At 38.1% G+C, this 17,076-nt stretch overlaps 1 long non-coding RNA gene across 1 annotated transcript; it reads left to right on the plus strand.

Annotated features, from left to right (window-relative positions):
• Positions 1-314: 314 nt before the first annotated feature.
• On the plus strand, positions 315-7,817 carry LOC115834725. The gene is made up of 2 exons (XR_004029598.1): positions 315-377; positions 6,214-7,817. It is a non-coding gene; the product is annotated as an uncharacterized LOC115834725 (long non-coding RNA).
• Positions 7,818-17,076: the final 9,259 nt, after the last annotated feature.

Here is a 17,076-nt window from a genome sequence, read left to right on the forward strand (position 1 = left end):
TCATCAAGATAGAGCTAACAGTATGGCAAAGAGAAGTAACATACTAAATAACGTTCTCTATGTTTAAGGAAGACAGACAAGAAGAGACATTCCATTTGGAGCAAAGTTAAATTCCATTTGTAAAGTCTTCCTTAGTAGAGTAGCTACTACTTACCTTTTCCAAATGACTGTCATTATTTTTGACATATCTCCATTTTCTTGGCAAATAGCATTATTTGCTTTTTTCCATTATTTTTTGTCTTCGTGGTAGGTATTGTGATGCTGCCTCAACCCTAGCAAAATGTTTCTATTATCCTTGATTTATTATAATTATTCTTTCAGGTCGGCCAGAATGCAAACAACATTTCCAGGAATCCTTGACTGAATCTTCCAAACAGGTACAATCTCTCCCTCCTCTAAACAGACCTCAGCCTTGATCTGCTTGCCTGTGTTGGCACTTTTCACTTTATATTTTCATGGTCAAAAGAAGAAATTGCCAGTTCGATATTAAGCTGTGTCTGAGTACGTTATTTAGTGGGTGCGTCTGGGAAATTGCTGAGTCCATTAAGCCCACAACTACTTAAATCTCACACCACATAGCTTCCAAGGAGATGATCTCTTCTAAAACAAAAGGGTGCTGAACATGATAAAGCTGTGTCCTACAGGAGCATGGTGAATATTGCTTCATGTCTTTCATTTGAATTTGGTGTTGGATGTGTCTGTGCCTAGGATGTTGAAGACAAAATGGTGGAGGAAATGTTGTAGGTTAAAATGGGAAGATGTTTTGCTAAAACACTGTAAGAAGTTGGAATATAAATAATATGCTTTGGTATCATAATCACAGTGCATTGCACAAAGAGAAAAGTGGCATTTTCCATCATTGCACTTCATAACTTTGATGTGTTGCAAGCTATAGTGCATCCGTGGTGGTACCTGGCAGGAATATAAGAATCAGCAGCAGTGCCTGTTTGACATTGACAGTGGTGACTGGAAAATGTGGGTATGCCTACTGGATAAAGCTGTGGAGCCCCATGACACCTTTGAGCCTAGAGAATGCATTGGAATCCAGTGAAATGGGCAGGGATCCCCCAAACCCCATGTTACCTGGAGGAAGTAATAGTGACAACAAAGGGAATGGCAGAGCAGATGGCAGTGCCCAGCATCTATTGCATGTGGGAAAATTCCTGGTCAATCTTGAAAATATTTGATGGTGAATAATTCCACAGTAGGCCAAGATACTAACCTAGAAAATAAAGGTCAATGCTAGTAAAACATGGCTTATACCATGTAACATTAGTACATTCTATACAATTCCTGTCTTTGCTACTATAATGCAACTGTTAAGAAAGCTATACAGAGAATTGTTCCCCATTGTTGCTAACCTAGTATCATGTATGCAGGAAGCTAAATAAAAATTTAGGATGTGAATTAATGAAAATGGAGCAGTATGTAAGTACCAGGATTCATGATTTTTGGATCCCTACTGTATGCCTGGCAACAAAGGTGCATTGGTTATTTCTTTATTTATTGTGTACACATTACATATGGGAAACCGTGTTAGCCCTAAGAGACACTATAAATGAAGATAGTTGATGATATGGTTTGGCTGTGTCCTCACCCAAATCTCGTTTTGAAATGTAGCTCCCACAATTCCCATGTGTTGTGGGAGGGGCCCGGTGGGAGGTAATTGAATCATGGTGGTGGGTCTTTCCCATGCTGTTCTCATGATAGTGAATAAGTCTCATGAGATCTGATGGTTTTATAAGAGGGAGTTTTTCTGTACAACCTCTCCCTTTGCCTGCTGCCATCCGTGTAAGACATGACTTGCTCCTCCTTGCCTTCTGCCATGATTGTGAGGCCTCGCCAGCCATGTGGAACTGTGAGTCTTTTAAACCTCTTTCCTGCATAAATTACCCAGTCTTGAGCATGTCTTTATTAGTAGCAAGAATATGGACTAATACAGTTGACCATGTGAGAACAATGCAATCTGCCTAACAAAAGGATAGGCCTAATAGGTCATCAGGAATCAGGCAAAGTCGGTATCTAACCCTGTTTTACATCAACAGCATTGTTGTTGGCCCTATGTTTTACCCAATTTTTCAGTATATCAGAAATGTAGGGAATACTAATTCATATTTTGGCAAGAAATAAGGCACAAATAGTTTAAAAACTGGTTCACCTTTTCCTTCTTTCCTTTCTTTTTTTTTTTTTGTTGAAAGAGAGTCTCCCTCTGTCATCCAGGCTGGTGTGCAGTGCCACAATCTTGGCTCACTGCACCCTCCACCTCACATATTCAAATGATTCTCCTGCCTCAGCCTCCCAAGTAGCTGGGATTACAGGCATGTGCCACCATGCCTGGCTAAGTTTTGTATTTTTAGTAAAGGCAAGGTTTTGCCATGTTGGCTAGGCTGATCTTGAACTCCTGGTCTCAAGTGATTCACTCACCTTGGCCTCCCAAAAGGCTGAGGTTACAGCCATGAGCCACCACACCCAGCCTGTTTTATATTATTATTAACAGTGTATGAAACATTCGTGATATATGGCTTCTTCTGAGAAACGATCCTGTAGCCAAATGCAAAAAACATTGCTTTATATTCCATTTTCTTGGAGGTTCACAAAACATAAGTATTAAAGACCCCAATATCAGTTACAGTGAATAATCCTAATGAAATTAATTACCAATGTCAAAGTTACTTGAGTAAAGACTTACTTTTTAAAAAAATAATACACTGATATTCTGCTGAAATGGATATGGGAAATGCTGATTTAAAAATATATATTAATTTGATAAACATGAATTAAAATTAGTTATTAAAATTCAAGGATTACTTTTATTAATTTTTTCTATTTCTTATTTGGCTATTAACCAAAATTTGTAACAATACCTGATAATTTTTTACTTCTTAGAAAGTTTATGTGTGTATGGTTAATTATCCCAAGTAATAACAAACTTTGCCTTCATGACCCTGAAGAAAACTCACCTAGCATTTATACCTTGATATAGACATGTTAAGTCAAGAATAACAAATTCATGTGAACAGACTGAATTGTTCAATAAATCAATCTAAAAATTAAATAATTTGAAAAACAATGTATTCACGTTCTTATGTTAATACATAGAAAAATTTAGGATAGTGAATTTTAGTTAAAATGCCAATGTAAAATGAAGGCATCAAACTTTGAAGAAAATAGTGGAAAGTATTTAATGTATAATTATACACCATATATGAACAATGAATATACATATGTGTATGAATAAATATATGTATAAATTTTTACATATATAAAATATATGTAGTATATGTATAATTTTTTTGAGACAGAGTCTCACTGTATCACCCAGGCTAGAGAGCAGAGTGCAGTGGAGTGATCATAGCTCACTACAGCCTCAACCACCAAGGTTCAAGTGATCCTCCTGCCTCAGCTCCCCGAGAAGCTGGGACCACAGGTTCATGCCACCATGCTTGGCTAATTTTTTATTTTTTTGTAAATTTGGCGTTTCACTATGTTGCCCCCGCTGGTCTCAAACTCCTGGCCTCAAGCAATCCTCCCACCTTGGCTTCCCAAAATGCTGGGATTACCGGTGTGAGCCACCATACCCAGCCATGAATATTATTTTTTAAAGTCAGTATATCTGACCCTACTGGTATAAAAATATCTGTACCTTGGAACAATCATAAAAAATGATTAAAAAGCAAATAGCAAGTTGAGAAAGGTGCCACATGTGTGAAGGACTCAACCTATCATTGCTGACTTTGAAGGTCTAGGAAGGGGGCATGAGCCAAGGAACGAGGAAGGTCTCTGAAAGCTGGAAAAGAGAAGGAAAAGAGTTTTATTCTGGATCTTCCAAAAGCAATACAGCTCTTCAACACCTTTAGCCCCGTGAGATCTGCTGGAAACTTCTGTTGTATAAACTTGTAAGATAATTACCTGTGTTGCTTTTAGGACTAAATTTTTGGTAGTTTATCATAGTACCAGTAAAAAAAAACTGAAATATCAAGCATAATTAAATGTATTCTGAGACTTAGATCTCATCCTAATACTTCCAAAGGTGGAAATTTATTCTAAAGAAAAAAGAGTAAAGAAAAGTAAGAGTCCTCTCATGTCTCTGATATAAAGTTTGAGGTTCTCTGAGTTCTGGATGCAGCTAGAGACCATGTCGTTCTACCTGCAGGGTGTCTCTTAATAATGACAATTTAGTTCAAAAAGGGATCATTCACTGGGCAGATGACTATGAGGGCGAACTGAGAAACAGATCTACTCTCTGGATAGTCAAAATCACTGTAATTCTATTTAAATACTAAATTAAGGCATTATTTTCTCTATAGTTATCTTTTAATTGCACATTTTGGGGTACCTCAGCAGTAGAGACATAATTATAAGGTGTAATATGAGCTGTTTTGTTTTCCTTTCTGTTTATTCACTGACTAAAAATGGTTGAAAATTGTCCTCTTCTTTTTCTGGTATAGTATTCAGATAGTCTGATTTGAATAAGGCTGCAAAAGGGTTCCTGAGCAATTGCTTTGCTCACACATTGAAACATTAAAATATTTCTTTGCTCCCACAGCCCTCATTAAAATATAATCATCAAATTCTATTTTATACAATAATGGAAACATGATGCATTTAATGCTGTAAGAAAGAAAGAGATATTTATGGAAAAAAACCTGCATCTTTAGGAGCAAATTAAGAATTCCTTCTAAATCTAAGAATGGCAATGCTCTAAAAACTATCCAAGTCTATAAAAAGTTTAAATTGACAAGATTGAGAATGACTCATATTTAATTTCAAAGCAATATACCTATTTGCCTGCATAATATACATAGGAATATGGACTCAGGAAAAAAACATGTTTTTTGAACGTCATTGATGAAGGTAACATATAATAAATGTGACCTATTTTATTTGCTGATGTTCACTAATATAGCTCATTGCTTGCCGACTTCGCATGAAAAGCTAGATGATCTTACAGAACTTGTAGCACTATGATGAAAGATGCCAAACAGATACCTAAGCATTCCCACATTCTTCTTGTCAAAATAATAGAATCCTTCAGTTGCTTAAGACAATAGATGACTTCATAAATAGGTAACTAACTGTATTTAGTCTAATTTAACATTTTGAACTGAAGACTTCACTTTAGTAAACACCAACAAATATGCACATTTGTTTGTGCACAAATATGTGTGTGTATATATGTATATGTACGTATAAGCAGACCACCACACCACATCACTTGCACACATCAATTCTACAATTAAGGATATGAGTAATCAGGATGTTTTTAAGCCGAAATTTATTCTAGTCATTAAAACTATATAATTGGATCATAAGATTATGTAGTTAAACATCTTCATCTTATAAATCACCCAAAAATATTAAGAAACCAAACTGTAGACAAACCAGAGCTAAAACTCAGGTCTCCATGGGCTTTCACCTATTTTTTTCCTTTGATTTAATATACATGAATTTTACAAGAATGTTCAACTTTTAGATTTTTTTAATCTGAATAAATCTGTCTCTAAATCTTTCATTTATTGAAAGGATGCCTGTATAGCTAATTATTATATATATCTTATATATCTAATGATATATACAAATATTCATCTCATATATATGATATTTACCAAATATATACCATATATATGGTGTGTATCTTAAATATATTAAGATATATACATATTTATAATATATAAATATATATAAAGATATATACATATTTTAGTTATATAAAGACTAAAGGTCTACAAATTCACGTTTAACATACCTGGCTTAGATGATCAATACATTCATTCAAATATTTCCTAGTTATATATAAGACAGTGTATTCATGTACTGAATTAGTTTGCTCTTCTATGTTAGCTCTCTTCTACTTTTTTTCTCCAGCCGCATAAAATGAATGAATTTACAATGAAGTAAAAGGGAGATTTTGTGCAAATGATTTAGAAAACTAAATGTTTCCTACTACTTTATCTGCGTCAAGACTTGATCTGTGTCAAGAATGTCAAACTAATTTCATCTAAGGCAGATAAAAATTGAATATATTATAGTATGCTTTAATAATATTTAGCAACTTTATTAAATGTTTTTGGTTTTGTGTCCTGATCTGCTACATGAGGGTAGGGTAAGTTAAGCACTGTGAGCAGACACAGAAACAATATGCTTTTCTTTGCATTTCCCAAAATTTTTCTTCTGAAGTTTCTGTTCCCTTCTTTTTTTTGTTTCTATGCCTAGTCTCTTGAGGCATGTTCCTCTCCATCAAACACCACTGTAGATGTATGTGAGTACATATCTTGTTATCTTGTTAAATTGTTATCTTGTTAATTTGATTGTTCACTGAGGTTATTGCTGCCTACCCCAAATGGCTGCAAGTTAAAAATCAAATCTTTGATTTAATAATGTCATTGTTTAGTTTTCTCCTGTGCATTAATTGATTATACATGTACATACAATGCATTCTTTTGAATTTTACCCTTTAAAAATATATACAAGTCGTACAAAGACCATCTGTTCATTCATATTCTTTGCCTTATTGAAACCACGGTCCACAGAATAATGTTGTAGAAAGAAAAAGACAAATGGCATCAAGAGATCTCAACATTGTTCATAGACTTTTTGGCATTTTTTCAACAGAAATACTCTACAATAATATTCCTTGATCATTCTACTTCTATCCATTTCCCTCACTCTCCCACCACTGTTATTGTCTTCGCAAACTCTCCCCATTTCTTACATCATTAGACTTCTAGAAAAATTAAGAAACCTATGCTATATATGTGTCAAGCACTGGAGAAAGAATTCTGAACCAGAGATTTGAGCCTCATGCAGCTTTTATTCTGGTGAGCATGATTATATACATATAAGTAAATAACTAATAAAAATGAAGGAAGATAAAGGATTAGAGAGCAACTAGTGAGTTAAGTGACTTCTGGGACCCCAAGGGATGGGGGACCAAGAAATGTCTGGCAATTTTGGAGTCCAAACAAAGAGCACTAGTGAGAAACCCTCCCTCCTTTGCAGGGAAATGACTTCCCTGGCCTTAAAAATGCCAAGAAGAAGCTGGAGAGATGAAGTGCCAAGCAATCTTCCCCTAACGCTGGAAGTATAAGGAAATCCACACTGCTTGTGACTTACCATGGGGACCTTGCGGGGCATGGCAAAGCATTTCTTCCTATACTATCAGTCTACGGGGTACAGATGGCCTTGACTTCTACTACTTTTGAGACTCCTCCATTCGGCCTGAACCTCGACATTCCCAGAAGGAAAATAACAACCTATTTAAAAGCTCCTTACATTCAAAGAGTGACCAGAAAAATCAGAATGCATATCCAGAGAAGTAAAGCCACTGAGGGATATAGAGAATTCAAGTAAAAATAATTAACATTTTAGAGGAGAATCAAGTGTGGCACATACCCAGATAAAGAATATTTGGTGATTAACTACATGATTTCTCAACCAAACAGTTCTGTAAATGATTTGAAGGAGAGGATATTTACTACTCATGTGTGTGTCCTGGAAGATCAAGTACAAAAAAATAAAATCACAAAGCACAGAAAAACAATTACAAAGAAATAAAAACAATGAGGGGGGAAAATGAATCTTGGAGGATATAATGAGATAGTAAAAGATGTACCAGTAAGAGAAAAAGACAGGTGGAGGATTGCCAATAAAAATAAAATAATAGAACTTATTTTTTTCTCATTGAAAAACCTAATATCCCAGATTAAATGGTTTCTGTGAGGTCCAGGTCAGACTGATAAGAAATAATATAGACACCTAGGACATTCTGTAAAACTCCTGAATTCTAAGGAAGGGGGAAAACATGACAAGATTCAAGGTAGAAAAAGCAAAGGAAAAAAAAATCAGAATCCTCATCTGAAACAGTGGAAGCCTGAAGACAGTGAAAGAGCAGCTACCAACCACTGTGAGGAAAATGGTGCAGTTTATGAATTGTAGACCCAGCTAAGATTTTATTACATCTAAGGTTAAAGAAAAATACAAGAGAACTCCATCCAAGTATTCTCTCTAAAAGAAAAAGTAGTAAAGTGTCTTAACTGAGCAAACCAGAATAGCAACCTAACGGTGACAGAAAAGAAAGAAAAGATCAATTGGAGATTAATTAACAAATCTTTACATGTAGATAGACGTACAGATACATTGGGGAGGGTGTGTATGTGGTAGTGTCTGTGTGAATACTAAGCCAAGTGTAATATAGTTTTTTTTTAATTCTTCTGTTTAATTTTGTCTTGACCCAGTTTTGAGACCCTGACTAATCACTGTCAGTTTCCCTTTCTCGGGCAGCTGATTAAATCCACACTCTACCCACTCCCCTTATCCAGTTCTCACATTCTGGGCCACCAAGCATCTGCCTTAATTTCCCTGGTCCTAGTAACTAGACAAACTAGAGACAGTGCCTGTGCCCTGGAGCTCAGAGCCCTGGAAATTATTCAAATTGGTCAGTCCACGGAGATGCAGAGAAACCTAGGGAACCCCATCCTACCTGCCATATATCAACAGCCCCCACAATAGCTCCAGTTTGCTGTTCCCTGTCTCCTGGTGCTGTTCCCTGTGTGGCTCTCTCATGAGGATGAAAGTAACAGAGTTGCTTTCTTATGAGTATCGCTGTGTTGTATCCACCGTTAAAAGGATCCTTAAAGCTCATCAAAGTGTGAAAGTACAATATATTTCTAAGTACGAAATCATTAGAGGAAAACAGATGCACCCTTTTTTTTTTTTTTTTTTTTTTTTTTTTCCGAGATGGTGTCTCGCTCTGTCTCCCAGGCTGGAGTGCAGTGGCCCGATCTCGGCTCACTGCAGGCTCCCCCCCACGGGGTTCATGCCATTCTCCTGCCTCAGCCTCCCGAGTAGCTGGGACTACAGGCGCCCGCCACCTCGCCCGGCTAATTTTTCGTATTTTTAGTAGAGATGGGGTTTCACTGTGTTAGCCAGGATGGTCTCGATCTCCTGACCTCGTGATCCGCCCACCTCGGCCTCCCAAAGTGTTGGGATTACAGGCCTGAGTCACGGCGCCCGGCCGACAGATGCACTCTTAAGGAAATCCTGATAATATCCTTTAGTTAAAAATACTAAGTTACTTCCAAAAAATCTTAGATTCAAGCATGGTGGAGTAGAGTTGGAGACTTTTGAAAGCAGTTGTTTGCAAGGGTGAGGGGAAATCATGAGTTCTATTTTAGGTATATGAATTGCAACTACTTATTGGACATCATACTAGATCTATTTATTAAGCAGATGGATTTTTTAGTCTGGAGCTAAGACATCATCAAGTCATCAGAGTTATCAGTGTGAATTACATGTTAAGGAGCTGTAAAACCTGAGGAGATTACCTGAAGATGCCATGTGGAAGAATAAACCCTGGGCATGCCAACATTTAAAGGTCAGGAAAGGAGGGAGCTCCAATGAAACTGAAGAATAGAATCTTTGATTCTATTAGAAGATTCCAGAGAGGTAGGAGGAAAACAAGGTGAGTGTGGTATCCCTGGAGCTACATTGAGAAAGCATTTCAAGAATGAGAGAAAGAAATTAACTGTGCCAAATGCTGCAGGAAGTTCAGTATGATCAATGCTGGGAACTGGGCATTGCCTTTGGAAAGTTGGAGGGCTTGAGTGACATTGGCTGAAGTAGTTTCAGCATGCTTGGAAAAGTTTCTAGAAAGAATGGAAGGGGGAGGTGTGGAGACAGCAAATAGAGAGCATTATCAAAGGTTTTTCTGTAAGAGGGAGACATGAAACCAGGCAGCAGAGAGTTGAAAATGTAGAATCTAACAGATGTTTTGTTTTAAAATGAAAGATAATTCATCTTATTCCAATTTAAATGATCATAAAGTGGAGGGAAATGTTGAGGTGGGGAGAGTTAAAGAAGAGGGAAAACAGAGGGGGAGAGAATTTTTGTAGGAATAAGATCCTTAGGTAGGAAATAACAAATGTTATTCTATACATAAATGAAGGGATTAATGTAGAGAGGATCAGAAGAGTTCATTCGTATAGCCCAAAGAATGGTAAATTATTTGGGTCTATACACAAATAGGAAGGTTTGGTAGAGGAAGGATGAGTATTTTTTTTTTCTGATTGTTTCAAGTTTTAAATAAAATAAGCATCTTTATCAGCTGAGAGTGAGGATGTGAGGGAATGTTGATGACTAGAAAGTGGAGATTAGCTATAAACACTTAAAATAAGGTAGGTAAACATGACTATATTTTTGTTTGTTCGCAGTTGCTTTTTAGGGAGTATGTGCACAGATTGAAATAGTTACAGTTGAGTTTGGTCAGCCCAGTACCATGGAGAGATTTTAAGGAACGAAGGGTGATGGAGCATGGAATCTAAACCAGGAAAGGTGGAATTTGAGGGCATTTCTCAGTCCTGCCCTCAGGACTTTTTGTCTTTGTATTGCTCCTGCATTTACCCCACCTTCTTCAAATTCTAGCTCACAAGAGTTTAAAAAACTGACAACTTTTTCTGTGAAATGTAGGAAACAATAGGAAATAGGACCAGACAAAGCCAGAACTCTCTGAGCAGGCAGAATGAGGAGGAAGCCTGGAACTATGTGATTATCTTAATAATTTCTGTACCTGATTTGTTGTATTCTTATTTAAGCTGTGTTGAGGCTCAGAAAATAATATCCCAAAATAGGATACTTTGGCATGCTTCTTGCTTTGAATTAAAGGAAGTTGAAAGGCCTCAGAAATAAGTCTCAGAACTAACGTCTCTCTCTAACTTTCTCCTGCACTCCTACCCCTCTGATCCTCTTTCTTTCCTGAGCCCTAGGAGGAAATATCCTTATCTGATGAAGGAAACTTCCAGTATTAGAAATGCAATAGTCTTAATAGTCCCTCCTTAGGAACTTCATCTAATAACCAGAAAAGACAAATCACTAAAAATCATCAGTATACCCAGACAGCCTTTCATTTATTATGCTGAGTGTAGCTCCTAGAGATTACTTAGAATGTTGTTGGCGTTAAAAGACAACCTTTGCTCACAGTGAAGTTCCACCCCTCACCTTCTTGCAATTTGCCATGACCTCCCCCAGAGCTCAAAGGAAATTTGTTCTAAGCCAATTGTCTGTTCTTTGGGCTATTTAAGTTCCCCTAAAATTATTTACAGTCCTTCAAATTGGCTATATTTCTCCCATGTTCCTCTCCCTCATGAAGAGGGCATGTAAGCCTCAACCATCTAGCTTTTCTCTGAGTCTCATATTTGATATAGTTTCTATGCTTATGAATGTTAAAAAATTTGTATGCCCTTTCTCCTCTTAATCTGTCAATTGTCATTCATCTCTGAAGTGAAACTTCAGAGAGGGTAGATGGGAGGCTTTCCCTCCATCTCTATAGCTTTATGGTTTCTTGTACATTTTACCAGTGTGCAAATGAAAGTAAAATGCTATAGTGTTTTACATAGCAAACTAAGCGTTATTGGTAAATGTTACTAATCACGGGGTATAGAACTTAAATAGTTCATAGATTAATTGCCTAGGCACTGTACACAATCCCCTGCTCCATCCCTTGTTAATATAATCTACCAAGTTGAATGAAATAAATCATATTAATCAAGCAGAAGGAGTTGTACATAAAACCAATGATTTCATCATAAAAACATATATACATAGGAAAAAATTTCTTGTTATTTGTGAGTGGGAGTTTATTATAAAATATAGCCTGGAGGGCCCATGTAAGCTCAATATGCTCAATGTTAACCCTCTAAAATGTACATTGACCTCCTATTTGTTGTAAAATGCTGTTTATCATTTAGGGGTCTACCAGAGAGTCTTAATTATCACTTTCTTAACCTCTACAATGGAGAGGATTTTAATAATTTTGACTATAGGCTACTGAGAGCTTTTTTAACATAGTAAGTAAAAAGATGATATGTGAAGAGAATTTTAGTAGCAATGTGCTTCATTATGGCTTTTTGAAACCCTGCAGCATAAAGTACTATAAAGAAATCATATGCAGGTTGTTTTTATTTAGGTATAAGATGAAGTAAGAAATGAAAGAAACAAAGAACTCCCCAAAACCATTTGCAATAGCCAGGTCAGGAATTTAAGAAACAATAGCTTTATATACAAATAACTAGTTCAATTCACTTCAGTTAGCCCACCTTCTCTAGGATAGACAATCTCTTCTAAAAATCTTTATGAATATGGGAAACTGGATTATTGGGCTGGATCGTGTTTCCATTCACTGATTGCTTTGTGTAATTTCACCAACCTCACTGCCTTGCAAAGAACTTTGTACCTTTATCCCTCTGTTGGATGCTTCGTCTAAGAAAATGAGTTTCCCAGAAAGATGAGGACAGCTTTTCTTTTCAGCCACATAACATAGATAATTGTTTTTTTCTTTAGCCATAATCTTCGAACACTGCAAAGTGACCAACAAACAGTGCCTTGCTGTGCAATGAGATTTAGACATTGGAAGAGCAATTGCCAGAGCACGCACCTCAGAATTAAATAATATGAAAATAGGATGCGTTGTGTAACAAGAGGGAAAGATATATTGAAATAGTCTGATTTAGGTTGATTTAAATTGTTCTTCAGAGGAGAAAGGAAAAGAAGAACCTGTTCAAATCCACAGCCAGGTGCCACATATGTGGACGTGAACACAGTATGACAAAGGTTCTACCCTCAAGAAAACACCTTTTGCTAAGCTTTTCACAGAAACTGAAATGAGCCTGCCTATCTCTGTTCATACTCATCCACAGCATCGTGTATCCACAGACAATATCACACTGTTTTGATTGATGCTTCCATTAAGATGGCTTGGCTATCATTTTGTGTTCCCATTCCTACCTAGATAAACAATTTTTTTTTGGATACAGAAAAAGAAAGAGAATCTAGTATGTAAATGAAACAAAAATCACATATCTTTTATACTTTTGCAGATGTGCTGGGTACTTTTGCAAAGATCTCCTTTTTCCAGTATGCATAGGGTTGAGAGAGAGGGGAACCAGTCAAAGCCTAACAGCATTTGAGAATTGTGTAGCGGGCACTGTGCCTTACAAACACGTGAAAGGGTCTGTTTGTTTCTCTGGAAAATTTGCCTCACTTATGCTCTGCCTTGAAAACACTTTTCCTGGGAATATGCATGATATTTTCCTTCTCTTTCTTGAATGCTTTGCTAAAACTTCACTCCTCCACACAGGTGGTCTGTGATCATCCTATTTGAATACTATGCCACTTTATACTATTCCACATTCCTTCCATTGTTATTCTTCGTAGCCCTTCTCATCATCGGGCTATTGTACATTTATTTATTTTGTTTTTTATCTGTCCTTTCCAACTACCTCGTCTAAGACACACACACAACACAAGTTTGATGAGCTTAGAGATTTTCTTATTGCTTGCTATTTCTCCAATATGTAGAACAGAGCCTGGCACACATGTGTTGAACAAATGAATAAATTCTTCATCCTCCCTTAAGTCCTACTAAATCAAATTTCCTTATTGGAGTACTTGCTAAACTTTCTGATTTACTGATTAAATGCTTCGTTTTCTAAAACTTAAATCCCACAGTTTACTGAGCATTTACTTTGATGTCACCACCACATCTATTTAGAAGTCAGAGGCAGGAAAATGGCATGAACCCGGAGGTGGAGCTTGCAGTGAGCAGAGATCGCGCCACTGCACTCCAGCCTGGGTGACAAAGCGAGACTCCGTCTCAAAAAAAAAACAAAAAACAAAAACAAAAACAAAAACAAAAACAAAAAGTCAGAGGAGAAGGGAGGAAACAAATTTGTAATAAGCTGTGCAACACACAAACTGTAATATCCCACATGGACTGTGACTTGGGATTCTTCATACAATACAGATGTTTGTTAATTTCTTCTTCAATAAATCCATCATTATTTATGATGCTTAATGGGCATCCAAGTGGAGATATTGAGAAGGCAATAGGACTTAAAACCTTGAGTTCAAGAGAGAGGCCCAGACCAAAGACAGAATTGGGAATCATCAGCATTTTAATGATATTTAAAACCATAATACTGCATGAGATCACCAAGGAAACATGTGTAGGTAGAAACAAGAACAGGACCCAGAACTGAGACCTGGGCTTTCCAACATTTAGAGGCTAGGTGTTGAGAAAGTAGCAGCAGAGATTGAACAGGAGTTTCAGAGAAGCAAGAGAAAAACCAGGTAAGGGTGGGGTCTGAAATTCAACTGAAGATAGTCTGTCAAGTAGAGGAGAGAGGGAGGAGTGGGGACTATCTGAATTAAATGCTGCTGACGGTTAAGAAAGATAGAGATTTGAGTGAGTTTCTTAATCCTGAGTTCTAGTTTGATTGCACTGTGGTCTGAGAGACAGTTTGTTATAATTTCTGTTCTTCTACATTTGCTGAGGAGTGCTTTACTTCCAACTATGTGGTCAGTTTTGGAATAGGTATGGTGTGGTGCTGAAAAGAATGTATATTCTGTTGATTTGGGGTGGAGAGTTCTGTAGATGTCTATTAGGTCCGCTTGGTACAGAGCTGAGTTCAATTCCTGGATTTCCTTTTTAACTTTCTGTCTCGTTGATCTGTCTAATGTTGATAGTGGGGTGTTAGAGTCTCCCATTATTATTGTGTGGGAGTTTAAGTCTCTTTGTAGGTCACTAAGGACTTGCTTTATGAATCTGGGTGCTCCTGTATTGGGTGCATATATATTTAGGGTAGTTAGTTCTTCTTGTTGAATTGATCCCTTTACCATTATGTAATGGCCTTCTTTGTCTCTTTTGATCCTTGTTGGTTTAAAGTGTCTTTTATCTGAGGCTAGGATTGCACCCCCTGCCTTTTTTTGTTTTCCATTTGCTTGGCAGATCTTCCTTCATCCCTTTATTTTGAGCCTATGTGTGTCTCTGCACGTGAGATGGGTTTCCTGAATACAGCACACTGATGGGTCTTGACTCTATCCAATTTGCCAGTCAGTGCCTTTTAATTGTAGCATTTAGCCCATGTACATTTAAGGTTAGTATTGTTATGTGTGAATTTGATCCTGTCATTATGATCTTAGCTGGTTATTTTGCTCGTTAGTTGATGCAGTTTCTTCCTAGCCTGGATGGTCTTACAATTTGGCATGTTTTTGCAGTGGCTGGTACCGGTTGTTCCTTTCCATGTTTAGTGCTTCCTTCAGGAGCTCTTTTAGGGCAGGCCTGGTGTTGACAAAATCTCTCAGCATTTGCTTGTCTGTAAAGTATTTTATTTCTCCTTTACTTATGAAGCTTAGTTTGGCTGGATATGAAATTCTGGGTTGAAAATTCTTTTCTTTAAGAATGTTGCCTATTGGCCCCCACTCTCTTCTGGCTTGTAGAGTTTCTGCCGAGAAATCAGCTGTTAGTCTGATGGGTTTCTGTTTGTGGGTAACCCGACCTTTCTCTCTGGCTGCCCTTAACATTTTTTCCTTCATTTCCACTTTGGTGAATCTGACAATTATGTGTCTTGGAGTTGCTCTTCTCAAGGAGTATCTTTTTGGTGTTCTCTGTATTTCCTGAATTTGAATGTTGGCCTGCCTTGCTAGATTGGGGAAGTTGGGGAAGTTCTCCTGGATAATATCCTGCAGAGTGTTTTCCAACTTGGTTCCATTCTCCCTGTCACTTTCAGTTACACCAATCAGATGTAGATTTGGTCTTTTCACAGAGTCCCATATTTCTTGGAGGCTTTGTTCATTTTTTTTATTCTTTTTTCTCTAAACTTCTCTTCATGCTTCATTTCATTCATTTCATCTTCCATCACTGATACCCTTTCTTCCAGTTGATTGCATTGGTTGCTGAGGCTTGTGCATTCATCACGTAGTTCTCATGCTATGGTTTTCAGCTCCATCAGGTCCTTTAAGGACTTCTCTGCATTGGTTATTCTAGTTATCCATTCGTCTAATTTTTTTTTCAAACTTTTTAACTTCTTTGCCATTGGTTCGAAATTCCTCCTTTAGCTCGGAGTAGTTTGATCTTCTGGAGCCTTCCTCTCTCAATTCATCAAAGTCATTCTCCGTCCAGCTTTGTTCCATTGCTGGTAAGGAGCTGCGTTCCTTTGGAGGAGGAGAGACACTCTGATTTTTAGAGTTTCCAGTTTTTCTGCTCTGTTTTTTCCCCATCTTTGTAGTTTTATCTACCTTTAGTCTTTAATGATGGTGAAATACAGATGGGTTTTTGGTGTGGATGTCCTTTCTGTTTGTTAGTTTTCCTTCTAACAGTCAGGACCCTCAGCTGCAGGTCTGTTGGAGTTTACTGGAGGTCCACTCCAGACCCTGTTTGCCTGAGTATCCGCAGCAGTGGCTGCAGAACAGTGGATATTGGTGAACCACAAATGCTGCTGTCTGATTGTTCCTCTTGAAGTTTTGTCTCAGAGGAGTACCCGGCCGTGTGAGGTGTCAGTCCGCCCCTACTGGGGGGTGCCTCCCATTTAGGCTACTCGGGGGTCAGGGACCCACTTGAGGAGGCAGCCTGCCTGTGTTCACATCTCAAGATGTATCCTGGGAGAACCACTACTCTCTTCAAAGCTGTCAGACAGAGACATTTAAGTCTGCAGAGGTTATTGCTGTCTTTTGTTTGTCTGTGCCCTGCCCCCGGAGGTGGAGCCTACAGAGGCAGGCAGGCCTCCTTGAGCTGTGGTGGGCTCCACCCAGTTCGAGCTTCCCAGCTGCTTTGTTTACCTACTCAAGCCTGAGCGATGGCTGGCTCCCCTCCACCAGCCTGGCTGCCACCTTGCAGTTTGATCTCAGACTGCTGTGCTAGCAATGAGCAAGGCTCCGTGGGCGTAGGACCCTCCAAGCCAGGTGCAGGATGTAATCTCCTGGTGTGCCGTTTGTTAAGCCTGTTGGCAAAGCACAGTATTAGGGTGGGAGTGACCCAATTTTCCAGGTGCCATCTGTCAGCCCTTTCTTTGACTAGGAAAGGGAATTCCCTGACTCCTTGCACTTCCCGGGTGAGGCGATGCCTCAGCCTGCTTCGGCTCAGGCACAGTGTGCTGCACCGACTGTCTTGCACCCACTGTCAGCACTTCCCAGTGAGATGAACCTGGTACCTCAGTAGGAAATGCAGAAATCACCCATATTCTGTGTCGCTCACGCTGGGAGCTGTAGACTGGAGCTGTTCCTATTCAGCCATCTTGGCTCCTGAAT

Source organism: Nomascus leucogenys, chromosome 4 (assembly GCF_006542625.1).
Source record: "Nomascus leucogenys isolate Asia chromosome 4, Asia_NLE_v1, whole genome shotgun sequence".
NCBI lineage: Eukaryota > Metazoa > Chordata > Mammalia > Primates > Hylobatidae > Nomascus > Nomascus leucogenys.